Source organism: Dermochelys coriacea, chromosome 1 (assembly GCF_009764565.3).
Source record: "Dermochelys coriacea isolate rDerCor1 chromosome 1, rDerCor1.pri.v4, whole genome shotgun sequence".
In the NCBI taxonomy this organism is placed as follows: Eukaryota; Metazoa; Chordata; order Testudines; family Dermochelyidae; genus Dermochelys; species Dermochelys coriacea.
The window spans coordinates 210,971,547-210,980,146 of record NC_050068.2 but is presented as its reverse complement, the minus strand read 5'-3'; the positions used below and the strand labels follow the sequence as shown (position 1 = coordinate 210,980,146).

The 8,600-nt window shown below is 45.3% G+C and overlaps 1 long non-coding RNA gene across 1 annotated transcript in view; it reads right to left on the bottom strand.

Annotated features, from left to right (window-relative positions):
* The window catches only part of LOC122457294, a 63,040-nt gene that overhangs the window by 4,302 nt on the left and 50,138 nt on the right, over positions 1 to 8,600 (bottom strand). The gene's annotated exons all lie outside the window — the stretch shown is intronic.

Here is an 8,600-nt window from a genome sequence, read left to right as displayed (position 1 = left end):
AGATTTTTAATTTGACAATTTTTTTTTTAAATTGGTTTCAGTCTGATTCAAACTGAATATTTTTTCTGGTTTGGCCTCCCAAACTGAAAAATCTGTTTTTTGCTCACTTTTGTTTGTAAGCTCTGCAAGCTTGTCTGCAAGCTCTCAGTATATTGATTTCCTTTTATTTAAAAGAAAAGAAACAAAACTAGGAAATGAAATGCAAAAACTTTGTGAATACAGTGTTGTTTGCACACAAAAAAAAATCAGTAAATGCAGAGGAGAAGTCTCCTGTAGCAACATTACCTCAAATATATTGCACATATAAAATGTTTTTAGTCTAATTTTTCTAACTAAATATTTAGCTTAATATGCTACTGTTATCATTCATTAGCTCACCTGAAACATACAGGATGTGCAATACAATCTGCTGCATTTTCTGACTTTATAATCAAAAAGTGTCTTACTAAAACTTCTTGCATTTGGTAAACAATCTCACTAAGCCTGATTCATCCCTGCATGGAGCCTTTGGAAGTAATCATTTTCAGCTGTGTACAGTAAGGCTGAAACACTTCCACATCAAATTGTCCACTTGCTCATGCCCAATTTGCACAGGTGTAAGTGACAACCAAGGTACAAGGCCAGGAGAACCAGGCCTTTTGTCTCTCCTTTTCTCTCTGGATCTAGCAGTTTCCCCCTTCCCCACAGATGAGTTGAGTCCTGCAGTAGGAAGTCCTGACTGGACACCTGGGCTAAGCTCCAGATCTCCTAGCACACCCTAGTCAATGTTTCCTTGCAGCCTCAGCCCTGCCTCAGGCAGGAGGGGTCAGAGAGATAGCAACAGGCCAGCTTCTTTCACTGCCTGCCAGTCCCCACTTCCTTGGCCTACTGTTTTTCTTACCCACCTTTTCTCCTCTTTCCACTCTCACTTCATGTTCCTGCCCCACGCATCTCTTCCCTCCTGCTGTTTCAGTCTTCCCCCTTCTTTTCTTGTTCTCTCTCTCCTGCTCTGTTTCTTCCCCCACCCATTTCTCTGTTCTTCCCTTTGTGCCTCCCCCCTTGACTTGCTCTCTCCCTCCCCCACCCCTGTGCGCTGTGATATATATTTTTGTAGGATTCTCTTTTCTTTGTGGAAATATTCAGTTCTTGTGGGATGTAAGTTTCAACATTTTTAAATAAATCTTTACAAAATACTGAAAACAAAACTGCTGCTATGTACGGTGTCATGGCAGGGAGCCCAAGAGGGCCATCACCCCAGGGAGACTGGGATGGGGGCATCACACATACAATCCTGTGTCCTGGGCCATAGAGGAGGCAGAATTCAACCCCATTCAATCCTGGGCTTCAGCCCTCTCTAACACACATGCATTGCTCCCTGCTCTTGTGGGACCCCCCTGCCTTGCATGCAAAGTGCCCTCTCTCTGCCATGGGATGCAGGCTCCAGGTTCAGATCTAGGGTGGTGGTTTTGCCTGTTTACATGCAATTTCCAAGCTATAGTCATGGACTCTTCATTGCATGATGATTTCTGATTGAAGCAGAGTGCCAGTAAGAGGAGAGACAGAAATGCTGAAAGAAGGGGAGGAAAATGGAGATATGCTGGGAGCAGAAAACTCGCTCCGTTCCCCTCAGCTGCCTCCGCGATTTCTATTTACAGCATTGCTGCCACCCCTCCTGGCCACGCTGCTGCTGTTGCTGGTTTCTAGGGCTGCTCTGTAATTAAGCATCCTTGTATCCTTTTACTCCCGCACTTTATTAACTCTGGCAGTGATCACTGAAGGAGTGGCAGAAGCATTTAGGGGAAGGGGAAGGCTGCAAACTACAGCAACATGTTATGGCAGATTTAGGTGGTTAGGTTCCCTGACTACTGTCCTAGGGCCTCTCCCATTGGAGATAAGACCCAGGCCCCCAGTTACTGTCCTGGGGCCCCTTCCTACTGGGGATGGGATGCAGTCCTCCCCCCAGTTACTGCCCCAGGGCCCCTTCCCTCTGGGGATGGGACACAACCCCCACCATTACTGTCCTGGGGCCCCTTCCCACTGGGGATGGATCTAGGCCATTCAGGGGCCTCCACCTGCTGGAGATGGGAACCTGGATTCCCCAGTTACTGTCACCATGGCTCTTCCAGCTGGAGATAAGACCCAGGCTCCCCAGTTACTGTCCCACGGCCTTAACCTACTGGAGATAGGACTCAGGCTGCCCTAGTTACTTTTCCAAGGTTCTACCCACTGGAGATAGTAACTGGGGAACTTGTGTCCTGTCCCGAGTCCTCTACCTGGTCGAGATGGAATATTAGCTTCGGAGCCCACTCCTGCCCTAAGGTTCTCTATGCTGGTTTAGGAGCAGAAGTTTACGCACTCCATGACTCTACAGCCTCTCTCTCAAATCCCTTTCCCTCTAATCAAATACATATTAAGAGCCAGGAGCTGGGGATGCCTGAGGGAGTCCCATTGAAGATGTTCTAGACTCTCTCTCTCTTTTTCCTGAAAGAGCCTCCCAAACTCAACTAAGTCAGGATGGCTGAAAAAAAACAAAAAAACCCAGCTGCCACCATCACTGCTCCAGCTCTGCCTTCTTGGGCATCAGATGATATTTTCCCTGCTGTCCTCTCAGCTGGAGCTAACCTGCAGGGACTCGGTGAAATATTCCTCTACTCCATTAGGGCCTCTTTTCCACAAAACACAAATGTTCCTGGTGCTGCCCTTTTGGCACCCTGCCTCATTCACTGGCTTAGGGCTATTCCCTCATGAGTCCTTGCCATACCCCATCTGTGCTCCTGCTTCCCCACACCTCACTTCCTACTCCACCTCCTCTCCCACTCCCTTTCTTCTTCCAACTAGGAACTAGAAGAAGAAACATCTTAAACTTAGAGGGAAAAAAAGGAAAGAAATAATTCTGAACATTGCACGTAAAAAGCACACCCAAAAATCCAACCCCCAAACCTCTGCTAAATTGATAAGAAGCTAAACATGCACAGGGTGTACTAGGATGGTATATAGTGTCTTCCTTAAACTGAAAGTTCTCCAGAGCACAAAGAGATCAGAATGGGTCAGCTCATGGTAGCTCAGGCAGCCAGTACTTTCTGTGCTGGGTGCTTTTTATGCCTCACAATCTGAACTTCAATTTACGATATAAATATTTTCCAGAAGTGGCCACTGATCTGGATGGCTCAACATGGGGCCTGGTTTTCAGAGATGAGCAGTTTCAGCTCCCACTGACTTCAGCGTGGGATATGGGTGTCTCTAAAACTCTCCCAAATGGGGACACCCAGGAGTGAAAGTAACTCAAAAGACTTACTGGTATGCTGGAGTCCTGGGAGTGGCGTCAACCGGAAGAGGTGTGGCCTATCTGGAAGAGGCAGGGCCTTTAAATCAAGATTTAAATCAAGATTTAAAGGCCCCGGGGCTCTGACTGTGGTTGGGAGCCCCAGGGCCTTTAAATCACCCCAGAACTACGAGCTGCAGAGAGCCCCAGGGCTCAGGGGTGAATTAAATGGCCCAGGGCTCCGGCCACCATGGAGCTCTGGGCCCTTTAAATCACTGTGGGAGCCCTGCCGCCACTACCCCAGCAGCGGGGCTTTGTCGGTGCTTTAAAGGCCCTGGGCTCCCCGCAGTGGCAGGAGCACCAGGCCCTTTAAATCCCCACCCAAGCCCAGCTGCCAGAGCCCCAGGGTAACAGCAGCAGGGCTCTGCCAGTGATTTAAAGGGGTCGGTGCACCTACCACTGTGGTGAGCGCCAGGGCCTTTAAAGTGCCGCCCGAGCCCCGCTGCCAGAGCTCTGGCAGTGGCTTTAAAGGGCCCGAGGCTCCCCACGGTGGCCAGAGCCTTGGACCCTTTAAATCACCGTTGGGGAAGCCGGTCCGGTCTGGCACGGTGTATCATACCGGCTTACTTTCACCTCTGGGGACACCCCATTTGGACTGACTCTAGCCCTAAGTTGCAAAGAAAAGCTTCAGCGTTTAACTAAGTCTGCAGAAAGTCTGAGGTTATGGCTTCCCTGCAGAGTTCACTTGAGTGTCTGGACTTACTTTACTTCTCTGAAGTTAGCCTACCTCAAGGAACAACTGCCAGACCATGAAATAACACTTCACTACTGAGTCCACACTGGCGCTGCAATCACTCATGGTTGGCACTAAAAGGTAAGTCAACACTGTCATGGCTTTGCTGCTCCAGTACCTGCGATAGCTATGTTATAGCCCATGATTGCAGTATAGACATCTGAGGCATATCCCATGTTCATTAACAGTCATGTAATAAGCAGAGTCACACTATTAATTCTTTCACTGTGGAAGAAGGCACTGGAAAACTAGTGATACATGCCTGCATCCACATTGCAGCATGGGTATGTTAGCAGCTGACAAACTTGGCTCACATGAGCTTTAGCCTAAATCTGCCTGTCCAGCCAACTTGAATTCAAAGCACCACCACACCTGAGTTTTTGTGTGCAGACTGGAGTCAAGTTTAGGGTTGCCACCCCTCCAGGAGTGTGCTGGAGTCTGTCATGTGATGAAACCTTGAGGAATAGTCAAGTTAGGGGCAATACACAAGTTATAACTCAGGTTGGTAAACTTTGCAGTGAACATGAGCCCGAAAACAAGCCTTTGTAGTATCTCAAATAATAGAACTTGAGTAGGTACCATCATTCCATTTCCAATCTGGTCCTTGAGGGCAGGACTGCATCTGCTCAGTGGCTGCTCAGTGTGAAGCTGGAAGGCTGTAGAGTTTGGGTTTTCTCCCCCTTTTTTTGCTTCTCTTATCTAAAGTGCTAGTGTCTCTGCTGCCAAAACCAGGAATGAAATGAATCTGCCAGCTTAATCCTAGCTACCAGCAGCCAAACCTGACGAACCCAGCTATGGCTAATTAAAAGTCAAAGATGCAGGAATTCCTAACAAGCAGAGCCTGAAGAAACTAGGACTTTGGGATAAATAAAGCCTAAGAGCTGGTGTGACACATGGCTAGAAAGGGTTAAACATCCTGAAAAATAAATAACCCACATCTTCTGTGGGTTGGGGGGGGGGGGGGGGGAGAAGGGAGAGATAATGTTTGTGTATTTACATATGGATGAATAGGATGGACAATGTAATCAACCGTCCCTGTCTATCCTGTATTCTGATAATTCTATCCTATCCCCATCTCCCCCATGAGCTCCTGCCCCAGTCCCCTCCACCTCCCCATCCTTCTTTAGTTCCTGTCCCATTCATCCATCTGCTCCAATTCCTCCTCCCCCTAGCTCTTACTCCTGTGCACCCTCCCCTTCAAGTTCCTACCTCATATACCCCCCCCCCCACCCTCTTGGCTCCTGCCTCTGCTCTTGTCCTCTCAGCTCCTACCCCTGCTCTATGTGAGTCAGGCTGTTCATTCCTCTTCACCATGCTGCTTGGATGCCAGCAGCAGGAGCACAGAAAAGACATCATCCCATTTCTCAGTGGTAGTGCCCAGTCCCACCCCAGCCCACATCAACAATTGCAAGGAAAGTCTTGGGCCTGAGCATGCTCAGTCGCTCTGTGGGGATGATGCACATTCAGTCCAGTGAACAGGTAGGAACTGTGAGGGGATAGAGCATGCTCAGTGTAGTACACAGAGTCTTCATTTAGTTGCCAAACTCCAACAAGCTTCTAGTGAAGATGTGTTAACTGATTTTTTCCATAGGCTTATAGCTTCATCAAATTTGGGTAGATTTTTATGGGAATAGTGAAAGGCACGTCCCTGACACCATAGAAACCTTCTGCCAAATTTCAGATAGCTTCCCCAAAGCATGGGGACTCTAGAGCTTCTCAAAAAAAACAATTGTAAGAATTTTTGAAGATGAGCAAAGCAACATATTTTTGGCTAACTTCCTTCTCAGAAGCAGCTGAACTGTTATAATTGAAACTTTCTAAAAAATTCAGCCTGAGGCAGATACATGGCATGGAAAATTTCATCCTGATTGGTTAAATTTTAATCAACGTTATAAGCAAAAGAAAACAGAATATTGGCCAACCTTAATATGAGGCAGGGCTACCAGCTCCATCTATAATAAAATTATGAAAACTCCCTGTAATGATGACCAGCTGTGACCGGGGTCCTATTGGGGAGCCAGCTGTGGTAACTCAATTAGGGTGAACTGCAAAAATCCCCAAGCTGGTGGATATTCCAATACTTATGCTAGCTTGGTAAATCTAAAACAGCTTCTTTATTACCTTACTGGTTACTCAGAAGTCCAAACACACAGTTCCCTTAAAGTGATCCAGTCTCAGGCCTCCATCCAGGTACCCACATCAGGTATGATTTCTGAAAATCTTATTTCATCATATAAAAGAAAAGGTTCTACCAATCCCAAAGGATTGGACACATTACCTCCCAGGTTAATGAATGTTTTAGATCTTATCCAAATACACACTACAGCCAATTCTTCTTATTAACTAAAGAAATTTATTAAAAACCAAAAGAAAGTATTGTTAAAAGATCAATATACATACAGATATGAGTTCAATTCATTGAGATTCAGATTCATAGCAGAGATAGCAAGATTTGTAGTTCCAAAGAGTTCCTTTAGAATTCAGTTCATAGGTCATAGTCCAATGTGAAAATATCATATTCAGGGTGTACCAGCATAATTCCCAGGAAATATTTTTCCAAATGGGAACAAAACTATATTTTGAAAATTTCAAAATCTTCCGTGAAACAGCATGACCTTTCCCTGCCCAGATGGCCTCACCACCGTGCTTTACACTGATTAGCAGGCTCAGCAGAGAGGCCAAGAACTGCATGGACCACGGAGGCTGAACTACCCCTGCTACTTCTGGAGGAAGTCACTGCAGATCATGGCTGAGACAGGCTGGCAAGAGGCGGGGGGGAGGGAAGCTTCCCCAGCTGCTATCCTGTAGATAAACAGAGGGGTTGCATCTGATGAAGTGAGCTGTAGCGCACGAAAGCTTATGCTCAAATAAATTTGTTAGTCTCTAAGGTGCCACAAGTACTCCTTTTCTATTCACCAAATTGTATGAGTACTAAACCCAAACAACTTTTTAAAGCCACAGTTTATGGTTATATGCAAATTAGTTTTGAATAGACAAATTATCTCAGTAAAATATTTTGCATAAAATATCACACATGGAGCTGCACAAAACTTGGCTGTTAAATGAGCAAAACACAATTAAAGCATAGTCAGTTTGGATACACTGAATCATTTGTGCCAAAGCAATCTGTATAATTCTTACATACATTCAAAAAAAAAAAAACCCTACAGTAAAAGCATTGAAGTTGCAAAGTCAAACCCTGGAAAGTTAGAAACTGCCAAAATTAAGGTTGCCTGTACAACTTTAATTTGGCCCCTCTTGTGCTTATGCATTAGGATAGCCTTTGATCACGTGTTGTTTTGTCCATAGATTCCTGCCTCATTCAGTGCACAGGATGGAAAGTGCTCAGGGAATGAGGCAGCAGTTCAATATTTCTTTTATCCTTCTCCTTGAATGTGGCCCCAGGCTTATTTTACTGCAGACCCTCCTAAACCTGCATTGATTACAGAATTGACTTCCCCATGGGCATTTCTATAATATCTAAGAGCTTCACAACATTCATGAATTCATCTTCCCAACACCCGGTGAGGTGAGGAGGCAATATCCCCATTTTACACATAGAGAATGGACGCCACAGTTGTCAAGGTCAAGTTAATTATGAGTGCCCAAGCAGAGATGCCTAGGGTCTGAATATTTTTAGAGATCTTAGCATTTTATATGTACAGAGCACACCTCCCATTGACTTCAAACTCAACTGAGTTCTCAGCACTTCTGCAAATCAGCCCCCAGGTGTCTCAAGTTGGGTACCTGGAAAATGAAGGACAGTTAGTTTAAAAAAAAAAAATAAAATAAAAAAGGCAACTGACAAAAAAATTCCAGCCTTTGGCAACATTGACACCCACATGGTTCAACAGCAGTTCTGGAACCTTTAAAGTAACTGCACAGACCTCTGCCACTTGAGCTAATTGAGTGACTGGTAGCAATAGAAGGCTCTTATCTTCTGCAGCCAGTAGAGGTGGCTGAGACACTTTGATAGTGACAGCATGACTATTTGCCGATAGCAGAGAAATGCTAAAAGAAAAGCAGTACTTGTGGCACCTTAGAGACTAACAAATTTATTAGAGCATAAGCTTTCGTGAGCTACAGCTCACTTCATTGGATGCATTTGGTGGAAAAAACAGAGGAGAGATTTATATAAACACACAGAACATGAAACAATGGGTTTATCATACACACTAAGGAGAGTGATCACTTAAGATAAGCCATCACCAGCAGCGGGTGGGTGAAAGGAGGAAAACCTTTCATGGTGACAAGCAAGGTAGACTAATTCCAGCAGTTAAGAAGAATATCAGAGGAACAGTGGGGGGTAGGGTGGGAGGGAGAAATACCATGGGGAAATAGTTTTACTTTGTGTAATGACTCATCCATTCCCAGTCTCTATTCAAGCCTAAGTTAATTGTATCCAGTTTGCAAATTAATTCCAATTCAGCAGTCTCTCGTTGGAGTCTGTTTTTGAAGCTTTTTTGTTGAAGGATAGCCACTCTTAGGTCTGTGATCGAGTGACCAGAGAGATTGAAGTGTTCTCCAACTGGTTCTTGAATGTTATAATTCTTGACGTCTGATTTG